Source organism: Pelodiscus sinensis, chromosome 24 (genome assembly GCF_052426305.1).
Source record: "Pelodiscus sinensis isolate ZL-2025 chromosome 24, ASM5242630v1, whole genome shotgun sequence".
Classification (NCBI taxonomy): Eukaryota; Metazoa; Chordata; order Testudines; family Trionychidae; genus Pelodiscus; species Pelodiscus sinensis.
The window spans coordinates 15542519-15558582 of record NC_143075.1 but is presented as its reverse complement, the minus strand read 5'-3'; the positions used below and the strand labels follow the sequence as shown (position 1 = coordinate 15558582).

Genomic DNA, 16064 nt, shown 5'->3' with positions numbered 1-16064 from the left:
GTGTGGGAGGGAGGGACGGGAGGGAGGGGGCTGTAGCCACGTATATGGGGTCATTGCTGCTCTTCTTCCTCATCTACTGACTATCAGAGAGTGAGGGGAGAGTTCATAGCTTGCTGCATCCTCCTCTGCCCTCCTTTCAGCAGCTGGGAGTGAGAGGAAGACACAAGCTGAGCATTGTCCTCTTGCCCTGATAGTCAGGGGAAGAAGGAAAAAGACTCAGAACATGTGGCTTCAGCCCCTCGCCCTGCTTTCCCAAAAGGACATGGGTAAAAGCCCCTTTTACCTGCCTGGCTATCTGCTGCTTAGCAAGGCAGGCTGCAGGAGAGTTCTGGGAGCCCAGATGGGAGCACCCCAGCCAGCCGGTGCCTGTATGCCGGAGCGCCGCAGCGGGGCACACCAGCTTACGTTCGCCTCTGGCCTCAAGAGAAAAATAGAGGCCAAAAAGCCATCCTGTTTCCTATCAATGAGGGCAGAGGACAGAGCAGCAAAAACCAGGACTGTCCCCTATTCAAAAGGATGAATGGCCACCCTTGCTCTGCTTCTCTGCAGAGCCTGTCTTCCATTTGCTCCCAGGATTAACTGGTACAGCGTTGAGTGAAGCCAGGGGGCTACATGTGTTTTTGTTTTCAAAAGGCCTAATTCTTCTTACAAACCTGTTCCTCTTGGGTAAAATGGAAAAGGATTTAGTGACATCTCACTCGCCCCGCAGCTTTGCTCTGCAAGACTTAATCTTAGTTCTGTTCATCTCCAGCGATCTGTTAGTTTAACACTCACCAGGGAATTGTGGCTGGAGCCGTAGCCCGATACGCACCTCCTCTTCCTGCAAATTGATCTTTTTGAATTGAGTGTCTAATTACTTAACATCAATTCAATGAGAGAAACTCCTTTCGCACCCACTGTGGGCTTGCCTCCTGGGATCTCAGCTCTCAATAGCTGGGCAGAGAGCAAGCTTGGGGCTGCTGTGACCAGGGCAGCATAGGCTGGGAACCAGCTATTCAATGGGGCACTTCAGGAGACTCGGGCTTTTCTCCTGCTTTGTGTTCTAGCAACCAACGCGAGCCTGGGCTATGCAAATGAAACCTACCAACCACTAGGAGAGAGGAGTCCTGTGGCACCTTAGGGCATGTCTACACTGGAGAGTTATTTTGAAATAACCCACCTTATTTTGAAATAATGCAAGCGTCCACACTACCAAGCCTGCTATTTTGAAATAATGGGCTAGTTATTTAGAAATAATAGCTCCTGCTTGTGAAGAGGAATAAGCTTATTTCGAAATAGTTATTTCAGGAGTTATTATTTCAAAATAACATATTTTGAAATAACCTGGTAGTGTAGAAATAGCCTTGGAGACAAAGGGAACGTCTACACTTGCTCCCTAGTGCGAACTAGAGATGCAAGTGTAGCTGACCGAAATTGCTAATGAAGCGGGGATTTAAATATCCCATGTTTCATTAGCATAATCTCTCTCACGTGCTATTCCACTCGCCAGTTGATTCGAACCAGGAAGTGCGCTCCGGGACGCGTTAGTTCAAATCAAACCCCTTGGTTCGAACTAACTTTACTCCTCAAAAGGTTTGATTCGAACTAATGCGTCCCAGAGTGCACTTCCTGGTTCAAATCAGCTGGCAAGTGGAATAGCACGCGGGCGAACTTATGCTAATGAAGCGTGGCATATTTAAATCCCCACTTCATTAGCAATTTTGGTCAGCTACATTTGCATCCCTAGTTCGCACTAGGGAGCAAGTGTAGATGTACCCTAAGGGTGCGTCTAGACAGCGGCGCTATTTTGGGTTGAGTTTGGCTCTGTCTGTTTTTTCCAGCCCCATTTTTCTTAGTTCACCTAGTGACTTACATTCACCGTTATACTGCAGCCCACAGAAGAGCACTGCAATCCAGCCCCTGTCTCCTTGAGCTTGCATGCAGTCCAGGGGCCAGAAATTAGATCCAAGGAGCTACTCTCTCTAAATGCCGGGAGATGAGTGGGAAGCAGGCCAGGGTCCCAAGCCCAGCAATTCCCTACTCAGGATCTCCTGAGTATGACTCATCAGAGCCAAGTTTGCGCATAGCGGCTACACCTGCCTCTGCTCTTTCAGCTACAGCCTCTTCCCATCATCTGCTTTGAGGCCGTCGCAGAGGAATTTGCAATTAATCTTCATTTTGTCTAACGTGTCAAGTGACTGATTTTCTCAACAGGTGACAGTTTCTTTTCTTTACTTTTGAGCGATTCGGAAGGAAATTGTTTATCGTTTACATCAAGTGGCTGCAGGTGTCCCTTGTATTTTTAACTCCAGTCATCTTCTGGGAGAAGCTGCCGATTCCAAGAGTGATCAGATATTTTTCTTGTAAACAGGGCTCTGGAAGTTTTGCCCAAGCAGAGGGCTGAATCAGAAGGAATTCTAGAAATCTCCATTAAACCGTGTCTATCACCATGGCATCTGAGCATTTATAGGAACCTGGGCAGGATGGAGCCAGGAGCTGTTTGGCTAAACTATACAAAGGGACCTGCCAAACAGACTGTGTGTGACACAGACACATGAGCTATCTGTTGTGCATGCCAGCTGAGCCAGAGACACTGGGCACAGTTTATGTATGCCAACTCTGCCCCTCGAGAAGCGTACTCAAACATATTTTACATCTTCCACCATCTATACGCTACACATGTAAAATAGGCCATGGACATTAAAACATCCTGGGTATGTCTACACTACCCCGCTAGTTCGAACTAGCGGGGTAATGTATGCATACCGCACTTGCTAATGAAGCCCGGGATTTGAATTTCCCGGGCTTCATTAGCATAAGCGGGGAGCCGCCATTTTTAAATCCCCGCTGCTTCGAACCCCGTGTAGCGCGGCTACACGGGGCTCGAACTAGGTAGTTCGGACTAGGGTGCCTATTCCGAACTACCGGTACACCTCGTTTCACGAGGAGTACCGGTAGTTCGGAATAGGACCCTAGTCCGAACTACCTAGTTCGAGCCCCGTGTAGCCGCGCTACACGGGGTTCGAAGCAGCGGGGATTTAAAAATGGCGGCTCCCCGCTTATGCTAATGAAGCCCGGGAAATTCAAATCCCGGGCTTCATTAGCAAGTGCGGTATGCATACATTACCCCGCTAGTTCGAACTAGCGGGGTAGTGTAGACATACCCCCAGAGACGAAAGCAACCTGGATTTGAGGCTTCTGGGCTAACTAACACCTTTCCCCACTCCTCCAATGTTAAAAATTCTAACATCCTCCCTCTTGAGAGCAGACCTCAAAACTCAAATGTGACTGGTAACCTCCTCCAGTTCCCAGGAGAGTGGCAGCAATGCTGTTTCAGTCACTGGCATGCCAGGCGCAAGGGTTAGGATAGGAAAATAAAGGGAATGTTAACATTACTGAATATGCTCATGACTCACATCAGCTGCCTTTGACCCACAGTCTCCAAGAACAGCTGGCATCTGTCTTCCTGTCTTGTGACAGTACATCCTGCCCTCCTTTCTGTGTGTGCCCAGACATCCTGCTGCAGTCCAGGGCATTCAATGATGGTATGCAAGGACACAGTTGAACCCACAATTTTCAATGTGAACAGGGACTGTGGGTCAGGAGGATTGATTTTTCCAGTGACTGGGAAGGCCATTGCCTTCGCCAGGAAAAACACGTACATCAGCTACACCTACGCATGGTGCAAGCCCCGAACCTCATTACACGTCCCCCCAGCAGAGAGCTACTTGTACAAGCATCCAGGAAACTTGCATTCAACTTCTAACTATGCATGCCCTGACAAACGTAGCCAGCGAAGGCTGGTGACGTGCCAAAGCGTGTTGGCAAAACTGACCCCAAGAGAAGTTCTTTAAGAGGCAACAATGTCAGTGCGGTACAGTCCCTGCTCTGAGGAGCTTTACAGTCCCTAAGACAAGATGCTCTGGGTGACTTGGAAGAAATGGGCTGTGTTGCCACGTAGCCCCATGCCCAGTTGGTGGCAGGTGAACCTGATGGTTTAATCCCTTGTACATCAAAACTAACTGGAGCTGGCTGTCTAGTTCTGGGACGCTTGACTCAGACCTCCTGTCTGGCACTTTTCTTAGGGACATGGCGTACTGCTGCCCGAGACCCAGAACCAATGTCTGAGCTCCACAGTCACTTACACACACTCCCCCAGGGCTTCTCCTGGGCTATGGGCCCTCTGGGCTTCTAGTTTAACCCATTCAGGGCCAATATGGCAGGACAGCCAGGAATGCAGGCCTAGCAGAGGGGTTGCTTAATCACAGTGATTGACTCTGGAAAGCGTTTGATAGTTACACAGCTCTGGCAACACGTCCTGAGATACCCACCCCTCCCTTCTCCTCGCCTGGCCTGAGATCACCTCTTCTGCAAAGCTGAGGTAGGCCGGTAGCTCAGGCTGGGCAGAGTCCTCCTGGGCTGTCTCGCCTACCAGATTTTGCACAAGGCGCTGCACCGCCTTGCTGCACCGAGCACATGCCTGCTCTTAAACAGACCCTGTCTCTTCGCCGTGTGCTCTAGTGGGATACTCCAGCCCCCTCCCCTGCATTGTCCAGGCTCCCCCTGCAGGGCCCTATGGAGAAAATCATGGGGGTGGGCCAATAGCTGAGTCATTCAAAGTCAAGGGTAGAGCCTGGCTTCCAGAGGTTTTACTCCGTGCTAGGCCTTCAGTGAGATGTCAGGCCCATTTCCTGGGCGAGGCGCTGTCTGGAATGCAATACAGCACGCAGCCCTCAGGCCTGTGTACATGGGAGTTCAACACATGTGAAGTAGAAATCATAGACCAGGGGTGGGAAAGATCTGGTCCGGCGGCCGCATCCGCCCACCAAGCCTTTCAATCCAGCCTATGGCCCATCTCACCAGAGCCACAGGCAGGGAGCAGCCCCAGGGCTCAGATTGCTCCATCTGCCTCTGTGCACTGTGGAGGAGGGGGGAGCTTTGAGAGCTGTGAACCCCCTCCTTCACCCAAACTCCCTCTCAGACCCCACGTCCCCTCCTGCATCCCAATACCCTACCCCAAGCTGCCTTCTGCACTCAACTTCTATCCCAGACCCCACACCCCCTCCTGCATCCTAATACCCTACCCCAAGCTGCCTTCTGCACTCAACCTCTATCCCAGACCCCACACCCCCTTCCACAGAATAGTGCGGCCCTTGACCACATACCAAAATTTTGGAGTGCCCCCTGATTAAAAATTACTGCCCACCCCTGTCAGACTGATACAGACAGACCCTCCCCGCATAGGGTGCAGAGAGCAGCTGGCTGCAGTGAGCTGGGGGCTGTGGGTTTGTGGAAGAAGAGGGGTAGAAGGCCTGGACCTGGCAGACTGGGATCCGGAGGTCACTTAGGGCTGGCATGGGGAAGCAGAGCAAAGCATTGCTGCAGGGAAGAGGGGAAGGGGAGGAGCAAGTGGAGACACCGAGCAGGCCAGTGTGGTTTATGCAGGGCCCATGGAGCACAGCAGGAAAAATCCGTCTGGTGGCCAATTCCAAGCAGGTTCACTCTGTGGGGCATCTGAGCTGAACACACCCGCAGCCTGCCCCTGCAAACAGATGCTGGATGAGGCACAGTGCATGTAATATTACCTGGAGATGTCTCTAGAGCTGGAAAAACTAATTAAAAGGGAGGGGGTATTCCTCCTCAGTGGGAGAATGGCAGCGGGGGTGCATAGTCAAAGGAGCATCCCTATCCTAGATGAAGTCCCAGCCCAGGAATCGCCCTTATTAACCAACCCTGTGGCTCCCCGCCTGGTGGCTGCTAGGAGTCATGCAAAATGCATGAGAGAGAATTGCCACAGCTCCCACTCTTCTCTACTTAATTAAAAGTCATTAACAATAATCTGTACTTGGGCCTATCCCCCCTAAGGCTCCATTACTGAAGGGAAACAGGCAATTGAATCCCAGACACTTAGTGCTGGTTGGTTACAGTCTCCCTCACCCCCTCCCAGCCCAGGGAGCTGGTTTTGGTTTTAACTCCGTCTTTTCCGAAAGGTCCCTCGCCCCTAGGGCTCAGCGCCTGCTTTGCGGGCTGGGCTCTGCGTGGCTGGGGTTAAGGCGGTGGCTACTGGTGAAACGAGGGGATAGTATTTTCTTCAGATGTGGTGTGGTCTTCGCAAGCCCCCCAAGAGCCACTCAGTCCCTCCCCTGCCTTGTTTTAGCTCCTTCCCTCTGAAGGGAGAATGACTTATGCAGGAACCTGCTTACAAGCAAGGTCCAAGGTAGGGCCTAGATTTCTGAGGTGCACTGACATCTCTGAGCTGCCAAGGAAACGCCGCACCCCTCCTTCGCCTCTGCCGCCAGTCCCCTACCCTCCACTTCCTTTTCCTTCCCTCCCAAATGTGCTTTTCCTACAGCCCCAAACAAACTCTGAGTCTGAGGGAGATAAACAGCCCCCTCTCTGCTGGCTGAAAAGCGTCTCACTTCATTCCAGCCTGTTCTTCCACCCAGAATCCATCTCAGCTCCAGGGCAGGGAGTCCCCACGCCTGGCCTCCTCTCTCTCTCAGCCTCTTGCCCCATTGAGATCACTGGGCTTCCCCTGGTGTTGCTGCAGACAGAATTTGGCCCTGGATTCCCTCTGGGCTCTCGCAGGCGCGGGGGTGAATGCTGTTTTGTTGGACACATTATATAACAATCCCTATCGACTTTTCTGGGTATAAATCCATGCCAACTTTGGCCTAGATTGATTGATCTAGAATCAAATCCACTTCAAAGTTAATCTGCCCCTCCCACACCACACAATATACACATCACTTGTGGGTTTGCCCCCCGTTTTTTGAAACGTGGATTCTAGGTGGATGATCTCCAGATTGGAAAGACAGACTAGGTTAACACATTAAGTTGCTGTTAACTAGATTAACACCTTTTGGCTGAGATGAGCATGACCCTGGGAGGGATGGGACTGGAGGAGAAACCAACTATAACGCATTAGACACCTTGCCTTGGCCATTTCGAACTCAACTGATGGGTAAGGGATGCAACCACACATTAGATCTGTGCATAAGGATGGCAGTCACAGCAGTGGGTGGATCTTTGTCTGGTCTGAAGCTTGCCCCTGCCCATGGAGGCCTTTCTGGTTTACTTGCAGATGTAGAGCACTCAGTGCCACTGGTGCTTTCAGGCAAATTGGAAGCCGTTGCTGAAAGGGCACTGCAAGGTTAATAGGAATTCTCTGGGTTCCCTTGCTTGTAGGCTTGTTTATTTCTGTCTCCTTGTTTGGCAGGGGTCCACTTGCAGTAGAGGGTGGGGCTGCAGTCAGAGTCCTGGGCACATCGGTCAAGGGGCTTCTTTTTTTTTTTTTTTTTTTTGGCATTCCCTCCTAGTTTGTACATGTGATCTACCTCCCCTGCTGGGGGCTTGGGCCCCTTCTGGACATGGGCATCACCGGTCTACCTTGACAGTGGTCACAGGCAACCCTAGGTTGATGCACAAAGAGGCTGGTGTAGCCGAGGGCAGAGAAATGGAGACGTTCCACCTATTGATGTTCGGATCTCGGGAAGGACACTGGCCTGCATAAAGCCCATCAGCAAGGGAATGTGGGGGAGAAAGGGCAAGGATGTTCTCCCTTCAGGAACAGATGGGAGGATCTAGCTGCCAGAACCCCGTTCCTTCCCTCTTGTACCAGGGACTGCAAAAAGTCCCTGCCTCCAGTTCCACTCATGATAACAAAGGCCAATTCTCTCTGGTATTCCATTTGTTATAACACTCACTTGTGTTCTGTGGTGCTCCACACGCTCCCCTGCTCTATATACTTGTCCAAATCAGGACAGTTACTGATGGGGTGTTTACTGCAAAATACTGCAGTATGGTTTTTTCCACCCTAGCAATAGCATACGCTTAATTCTCCCCCGGCTCGCTAAGGCTGCCAGATGGTTTCTGACTCTATTAACTCATAACCAGAACCTTACCAGACATGTGTGCTGTGCCCACAGGGCAATTAGACCTTGGGCTGGCTTGCCAAGAAGCCGAGCAAAGGGACTGACTCCATTTCCATGTTATTTCCAAGTAGTGGGATATTTTCTCTCCAGGCTGCCTGCATCTTGAGTCCCCTCACCACGTTCCACCCCAGCAGGTTATGTAATCTGTAGGAGAGTTACATAACAATGCAGCAGCAGAGCCAGCAAATTGTTGCCAGGCGGTGGGAGGCGAGCCAACTGCCACCTGCCTGGGATACAAATCCCATAGAAGAGGAGCAGACCAGCACCCACTCTGCCACGGCGCGGGCGCTCTGTCGGTCCAGCCACAGTTCTTTCTTTGGAATGGTTCTGTCAAGGAGGTGCCTGGGCTGCACTATTGCAAGTCTGAACCCCCACCATCATCTCCATTTTGCTTTAGTCCCTGGGCCACTCTCGCTCACATGGTTAGATGGCAGATCATTTCTCTGAATTCTTTGTTGTCTTTTTGTAACGTACCATAATCTAGTGGTAGAGAAGAGGACTAAAAATCAAGATGCCTGGGTTCTCCTCCAAACCCTGCCACTGACTTGTTGTGGGACCTTGCCTAAGTCCCCTTACCTCAGTTTCCCCATCTGTAAAATGAGAGTGATAATACTGACCCTCTTTTGTAAGGTGCTTGGTGAGCTCTGGGTGAAAGTGTTTGCTATTATTTCTCGTTGGTAATATGGCTGCCCTGTCCTAGGGACTTGTGAGAGTTAACCCACAATGCATACTACATGTAGCTGTCCAATCAGGATTCTTTCCATCCAGATTAGCACTGGAATTTAAACTGGCAACATTACCAGCCATCAAATGGGTCCCATGTTAGTGACAGCAGAATGTTGCCCTCTGTGACTTTAGAACAGGAGGTCATGTGCTGCAGGGGGTTTGGAAATTTGGTCCCATTTTAGTCCGTGGGAGGACGGGATACACCAACGCCGATGTTTTCAGTCCTGGAGACCTCTGTTCTGGGTGCCCAACTTGACACACATCAGGCCTCTTTTTTCAGAGGTACCACCTAGCTGCAGCTGCAACTGAAGTTGAGGGGCAGCTCTTCACCTCTACAAAAGCAGGCCCAATGTATCACACGTTGGACAGTCAACATCGGAGACCAGTTTGGAGACGCAGGCTGTAAGCTGAGAACATTTGTTCCTGGAACCCTCTTGTCTTCCATAAAAACATTCGAAACAAACATCAGAATGAACAGCATTTCTTGCAAGGCAGTTTGGGGGTTTAAAATTACATACTTGAAGGTTTTCAGAGATTTCGTCCATGCCATTAAATACAGAAGGAAAAGAGAAGACTTCCCTCTTCTACACTGCAGTGTTTTTCTGGGAAAACAGCCATTTTCCCGGAAAAACTATACTTACATTTGCACAGCTATTGTGTTCTTTCGACAGAAAGTTGAAAGAACGGAGGCATTTTTCCAACATTGGTAAACCTCTTTCTATTAGGAAGAAGCCTTTTTCCAAGGCGTGTGTTCACGCAGAAGAGGGAGTTCTTTCGAAAGAAGAAGCCTCCAAGAAATAACACAGGTGCCCTGGTGGCCACTCCGTCCATATTAATCACAACTTAAATGTGAGATAGCATCCAATCCATGTGGGCGCTGTCTTTTGAAAAAGCACATCACTTTTTCGTTGCGCTTTTGCTGTGTGGACACTTCCTTTCGAAAGAAGCTTTTCTGGAAGATCTCTTCTGGAAAAGGTTCTTCTGAAAGAAGCCTGCAGTCTAGACATAGCCTTAGTAGAGCACCACTGAAATCAGTGGAATTATGCTAATTTACAACAGCTGGGAGGCATTGGCCCAGTGAGTTAGTGCAGGTGTAACCAAGGGCCAAATCTGGCCCAGTTTGTTTCATCACAAGGCCAATGCACAGCAAAAATAAAGTGATCTGAACAAGGGGCTAAAGCGTGTCCTCAGTAGCAGCACTGGTTCACTGCTTTGACCCCTGCCCTTTCCAGGGCCCTGTCTGAGACTAGATGGCAGAACAACTCTCATCAGCTTCTGAATTCTGGCCCAGGGACTCTGACTGGGGCAAGAGACTGCTGCAGGTGCTGTCCTTCCAAAAGGACACTGTTCCCAAGGTCCATCCACTTGTCATTAAAAACGTTCAGCCCTGTCAGTAACCATCGTGTGGTTTGTGTTCAGCTCTCACACACCTTGGCCATGTGCTGGCTCATTCCATTTTGCATCCCTCATTAGGCCTGAGAGGGAGTATTGTGTCCAGTTCTGGGCACCGCATTGCAAGAAAGATGTGGAGAAATCAGAGACGGTCCAGAGAAGAACAACAAAAATGATTGAAGGTCTAGAAAACATGAGCTATGAGGGAAGACTGGAAGAATTGGGCTTGTTTAATTTAGAAAAGACTGAGAGGGGACTGGGGGGGCAATTTTCAAGTACCTAAAAGGGTGTTACAAGGAGAAGAGAAAATTGTTCCTCTTGACCTGCGAGGATAAGACAAGAACAATGGGCTCAAATTGCAGCAAAGGAGGTTTAGGGTAGACATTAGGAAATGCTTTCTCACTACCAGGGTGGCTAAACTCTGGAATAAATGGCCTAGGGAGGTTGTGGAATCTCCATCACTGGAGATATTTCAAAGCAGGTTAAACAGACATCTATCAGGGATGGTCTAGATGGTGCTTGGCCCTGCCATGAGGGCAGGGGACTAGACTTGATGACCCCCCGAGGTCCTTTCCTGTTCTGGTGTTCTTTGATTCTATCCCTAACTCAGCTTTGCAGCTCTAAGTGGATAGAGCAACTATTACTCACTCCATGGACTGCAGGTGGTTCAGCTACTGGCTTTCCACCACAGAGGCATCGGGTGTGTGAAATGATTCTTGGGTGTGTTTTGGAGCTCCTCTGGCTGCAGAGGGAAGTTCAGCACACAAGACCCAGCCCATTGCTTTTACTGGGCATTGGGATGGAGCCAGGGCACTACATAAATGTGGGACTATGGATTAGTATTCAATGATTAGCAATCATAACAGGCGTCTCCCTCCCCTTCTATCCTAGCCAAATTAATAGTTGGCCATGAAGTACACTGCTTGGACTCCCCATTAGTCATTCACTGGGCATGGGGTAATACTCAGGAAGACAGAGCCAGGAAGAAATGGGACAGTGCCTTCTGTTAGATCATGAACAGTTTGGATAAATAACCTGTGAGCACAGAGTGAGTGGAGGAGGAGGAGGAGGAGGAGGAGGAGGAGGTGGTGTTACTGCCACACCTTATTATGCCACAACATGGCAAGGTGCATTGCAGAAGACATCAGACAGGTAGAGTTTGAAGTCCCAAGGGAACGGCTGATAGCAAAGGACGGGGGAGTTTCTAGATTCGTTTTAAAGAGCGACGAAGAGGCCGAGGCCCTGGTCCTCAGAAGTATTTAGGCTCTTAACTATTGTTGATTTCAGTTGGAGTCAGGGACATATCTGGGATAGAGCCCTCTTGTGTTCAAGAGAAAAGAGGGTGGTTGAATGCTCAAATCCGTGGCCACCGTGTGCAGTATATTTGGGTCCAAGTGAGAAAAGCTGGGAAGCGTCAGGTTTAAGGAGCGACCGGCTAAGAAGGAGAGTTCCCAGTAGAATAGCCCGTCATTTGAATGGGGCCTGAGGCCAAACCAAGCACATGTGGCGGAGGAGAAGTATATTCAGAGCCATGCCACGCAGGTGGATTAACATCAAAGAGGCTGAGTGGGATAGCCCAGCTCAGAAGAGATAGTCAGAAATGCATTTATATGTGAAAGCAGGGGGCTTGCTCCACCACCTGCCCTAACTCCAGCCCTGTTCTTCTTTTACAAACATTCTTCCAAAGGAACCAATATCTGCCCCAGCCGCATCAGAGATCCCAATAATGAGGAGAGGCCGAGGGATTTGGGTTTATTTAATCTACAGAAGAGAAGAGTGAGAGGGGATTTGATCGTAGCCTTCAGCTACCTGAAGGGGGGTTCTAAAAAGGATGGAGAGAGGCTGTTCTCAGTGGTGACAGATGGCAGAACAAGGAGCAATGGTCTCCAGTTACAATGGGGGAAGTTTGGGTTGGATATTAGGAAAAGCTGTTTCACTAGGAGGGTGGTGAAGCACTGGAATGGCTTAGCGGGGGAGGTGGTGGAATCTCCATCCCTAGAGGTTTTTAAGGCCCGGCTTGATAAAGCCCTGGCTGGGATGATTTAGTTGGGTTTGGTCCTGCTTTGGCAGGGGGTTGGACTCAATGACCTCCTGAGGTCTCTTCCAGCCCTAGGATTCTATGATAAATGGTCTGTTTCCACCAGCACCTAACCAGAAATATAGGGTTGTGATCCAGCTCTCATTCCAGAGTCCCAGCGCTCTCAGTCTGCCTGGATAGCCACACTGCTCACCAGGGCAGCGTGGAGCTTTTCATTGCAGCCTGCTGGTGGGCTGCATTGTACAGCTAGAGAATAAAAATATTAACCTGGATGCCATGAGTCAGTGCCCACACTCCCCGCTGCCTGGGTGGAATGGCCCAGACTGGCCTCCGGGTGTTTGCTCACTGCTGGATCAGAAAGAGAAACGTCTGGCTGTCTCTGCTCTCTCTGTTGCATAGCTCTCATAGGGAGCAGGACACGAGATGCATGGAGCCCTGGGATCTCCTTCCCATTTTGCCAATGACTCACAATGTCGCCTTGGGCAAGAATGTTTGGTCAATGTTTTAAAAACTGGCCTCTGATTTTGGGCATCCAGTCGGAGGCCCCCTGGGCCTCATTTTTTCCAGAGGTTCCAAACTCAATAGGAACACTCCAGTGTCTGAAGTTGGGCGCTCAAAATCAGAGGTCACTTTACCCACTCTGTGCCTCAGTTTCCCTCTGTGATGGGGAGGGGGCTGGCTTTGCACAGCATCTTGGCTCCCCGGTGAACGGCACTCAGGGAGTGCAAAGTATTATTCTTACTAACGATCATTTTGCTGCATGGCCAGGTGCAGAATCAGCCCAAAGATTCCATCTATCAAAGTCTCCTTGATGTTTCATTTCTAGCCCTTTATTCAGATCTCCCCCACCCCCAACTGCCTTTCATCCTCGTCCCCCAGGCGGCCTGCAGCCAATTTGGTGCTGAACTTGTTGCTATGGAAACCAGCAAGGATTATGAAGCTGCCATAGATCTAATCACACTCACTCCAAGACTTTAAGGAACAATTCACTTTCTCAATTTTGTGAACCCTCATTATAGTGACAACGTTTTAAACTGCACGACAAAAATTGGGAATTAAGTTAACCAACAGAATCAGAGGCAGCTAAGTCCTGTGCTCTGTTACTCCCCTGCAGCCTCATTAGCCTGGGTGCCATTGATTGGGTATAAACGAGGACAGGCTTTGGCAAAGAAGCACGTGAAATGGCAACATCTTGCCAATCTCCCAAGAGCACTGTAGGGTTGCTCCTGGTGGTGTGTAGTGAGTGGCTTGTCTAGTTCAGTTTTAACTAACCCAAACAATGAGGCTTTCACTACTTTCCCGGGGAAGCCTATTCCACTTTCTAACAGGTTTCATGGTAAGGAAATTCATCTTGCAGTTTCCTTTCTCTCAGTTACATCATCCCAACTAACTTCTTTCTATTTTCTCCTGATCTCGGCCACTTTTCAATGCAAAAGGTTGGCTGGTTTTGTGCCACCCATTGTTCCCAGAGATCTGCTGTTAATTCATTGGGAATCCCAAACCTTCCTCTCTGCACCTCCCGTGCATCCATCAACTGGTTTCCAGCACGTCTTCTCATTCCCGCTTGGGGAAAGGGCCCAGGAGAAGGCCTTCCACACTGACCTCTGTCTCCAGTCATCTTTCCCAGATTTGATGTTGTTCTTGAGTCCTCCGACTGAACCATCACTCAAATTCTTTGTTCCCATGTGACAGCAATGAACTTTATTCAGTTTATTTATTATTGAATCATTGTGATACAAAATTATTTAGTCTTCAGAACTGAATATTAATAAACAAACAATACTTTGCTGTCATTTCAGGCTTGTCTTCCAGGGATCTCAGATGAAGAAATAGACAAGGTCTGACCAACATTTTCAAAAGTGGCCACTGATATTTGGGTGACTTTGCTTTTCACTCCGCTCATAGAAGTCAAAGGCATCTGCGGGTGCACCACACCTCTGTTAAAACTGAGTCAGGTTCCCAAAAACTGAGATGCACAAAAATGTCAATCTCAGAGATTTTTCAACTATGTAACTCCCCACCACAATCCCAGCCTTATTGTCTGTGGCTTTTCATTTCATTAGTCCACCCTTTCCAATGCTCAACTAAAGCTTCCAGAGATATTAACAAAATAAAGTAATAATCGTTAGAAAAAAATCGCATTAACTTGAAATAAAATAAAAAGGATGTGTTAATCTTTGCCACCAGCTGATAACAACTTGGTCAATATTAGCTGAGTCCATGCCTTAATGCAGTATGAGTTAATCTGCCTGCAGATGCCAATGTCTTCAATGATCCTGATAAGCTCCAGCAATGTACGAAAATTCATTCTCCCACGTCCCGCCTGTCTATCTGATGAAGAGCGGGTCATTTCTCTTTTAATTAATAAATGTCCCATAAAACAGTCGGGTTTAATTTCTAGCAGTTGACTCATCTCACTGCTGCCTGGCTTAGGGACTCCTATTCTAGAACATAAACATTTCGCTTCCATGGAGTTTTGTTGTGAAACATACGAGTCATCTGAGGAGACATGCTGCTGGGTCTTGTATTGCATCTCTCCACTGAGAGAATGACAGAGAGAGAGAGAGAGAAAGAGAGAGAGAGAGAGAGAGAGAGAGGTATGCATGAAACAAAGGAAGGGGAAATAAAAGAAAGACAAGAGGAAAGGCAGAGATGCCTTCTGCATTCGCCTAAAGCATTATCCCCCCATAAGAGACGGTGTTATTCACGCATTTATATGTACACCGAGATAATAGACTTGTGAAACATACGAGGTCAGTGCTACAGCATCTTCCCCGCAGGCTTTTGTGGAAATGAAATTATGAAAAGATCATTATAGGCTCATTTCCAGTATTTGCTGGCAACAGAGAGAGAGAAGCAAAGGAGTGTTTGTGGATGAAATAACCTCAAATGCACTTAGTGTCCAGCTCTGAACCCAGAACTCAAGAGCTCTTATTGAATCTGATTGTTCTGGGACAGGCTTCCCGACTTCAGGGTGTGGTTTTGTTTTGGTTTTTGTTTTGGTTTTTTTCCTTTGGGGAAGGCTGTAGCGGCGTGTCATTGCCTTACTGTTCTCAATATCACTGGTGCCGATACCTCAGCTGGAGGATAATGTTCTGTTTAAGGATGGTTGGATGGATAGGAGCAACCTGTGTTATGGGAGACCTCCTGGATTTAATTCTTTGCTTGGCCACAGACAACCACAGGTCACGGCACTAAGGCCCAGACTCACCCAGGGATTTAGGCTCTTAATTTCCATTGATTTCAGTGGAAGTCAGGAATCCAAATAACTTCATCGATCTAGGCCCACATCTCTCTGTAAACAAGGAATAACACATTTGCCTGCCTCAGCAGGGTGTTGTGGGAGTAAAATGTTAAGGACTGTGAGGTTTAGAGGTATCAGGTAATAGGGGCCACCTAAGCACCCCAGATACCTAGATAAAGGCTTGTAATGTAGCTCAGCAAGGGGCTGCCTTCCGGGTACAAGATACCAGGGCAGTGGGTGCAAACCATCTGAAGAATATGATTGCCTCACACCAGCAAGTATTCCTCCTCTCCAGCTAGATCTCCAAGACACAAAAGCCATTAGGCCTTACTGTGCCTGGCTCAATGCCATTCAATGACACTGTCATGGTGACAGGCTTTGCCAACGTGCAGGATAGAAGTCAGGCCCCTGGGTCGGGGCCACAGCCTCTCTGTGTCAGGGGCTAAGAAGCTACCTAATGTGACACCATCTTGTGGGTTTATGTGCACACAAGAGGGAGGGGCCAGAAATCTATCCCTTCTGTGCAGGGACCGAATTCAGCTGCCTTCCTGAGCCGCCCAGGCCTGCCCTTTGCTAGCCACCCTGGGCTACAAGCTTCCCCACTTCAGGAACTGCCTTGCCCCCTCCAGGGCCACACATGGCAGCACCGTGACAGCTGCCGCTTAAGTAGTAGGTGCTTTTCCCCAGTGGGGTAGGAAGAATAGGGTCTGGTGGCCCTATGCCATTCCCACAGCCAGCCAGCCTGTGCCGT

General features: G+C 49.2%; 1 long non-coding RNA gene across 1 annotated transcript; it reads right to left on the bottom strand.

The window, feature by feature from the left end:
* Window positions 1–5400: 5400 nt before the first annotated feature.
* On the bottom strand, window positions 5401–8019 carry LOC142819429 (uncharacterized). Its single transcript, XR_012897321.1, has 2 exons — window positions 7884–8019; window positions 5401–5521 (listed from the first exon to the last, which is right to left on the bottom strand). It is a non-coding gene; the product is annotated as an uncharacterized LOC142819429 (long non-coding RNA).
* Window positions 8020–16064: the final 8045 nt, after the last annotated feature.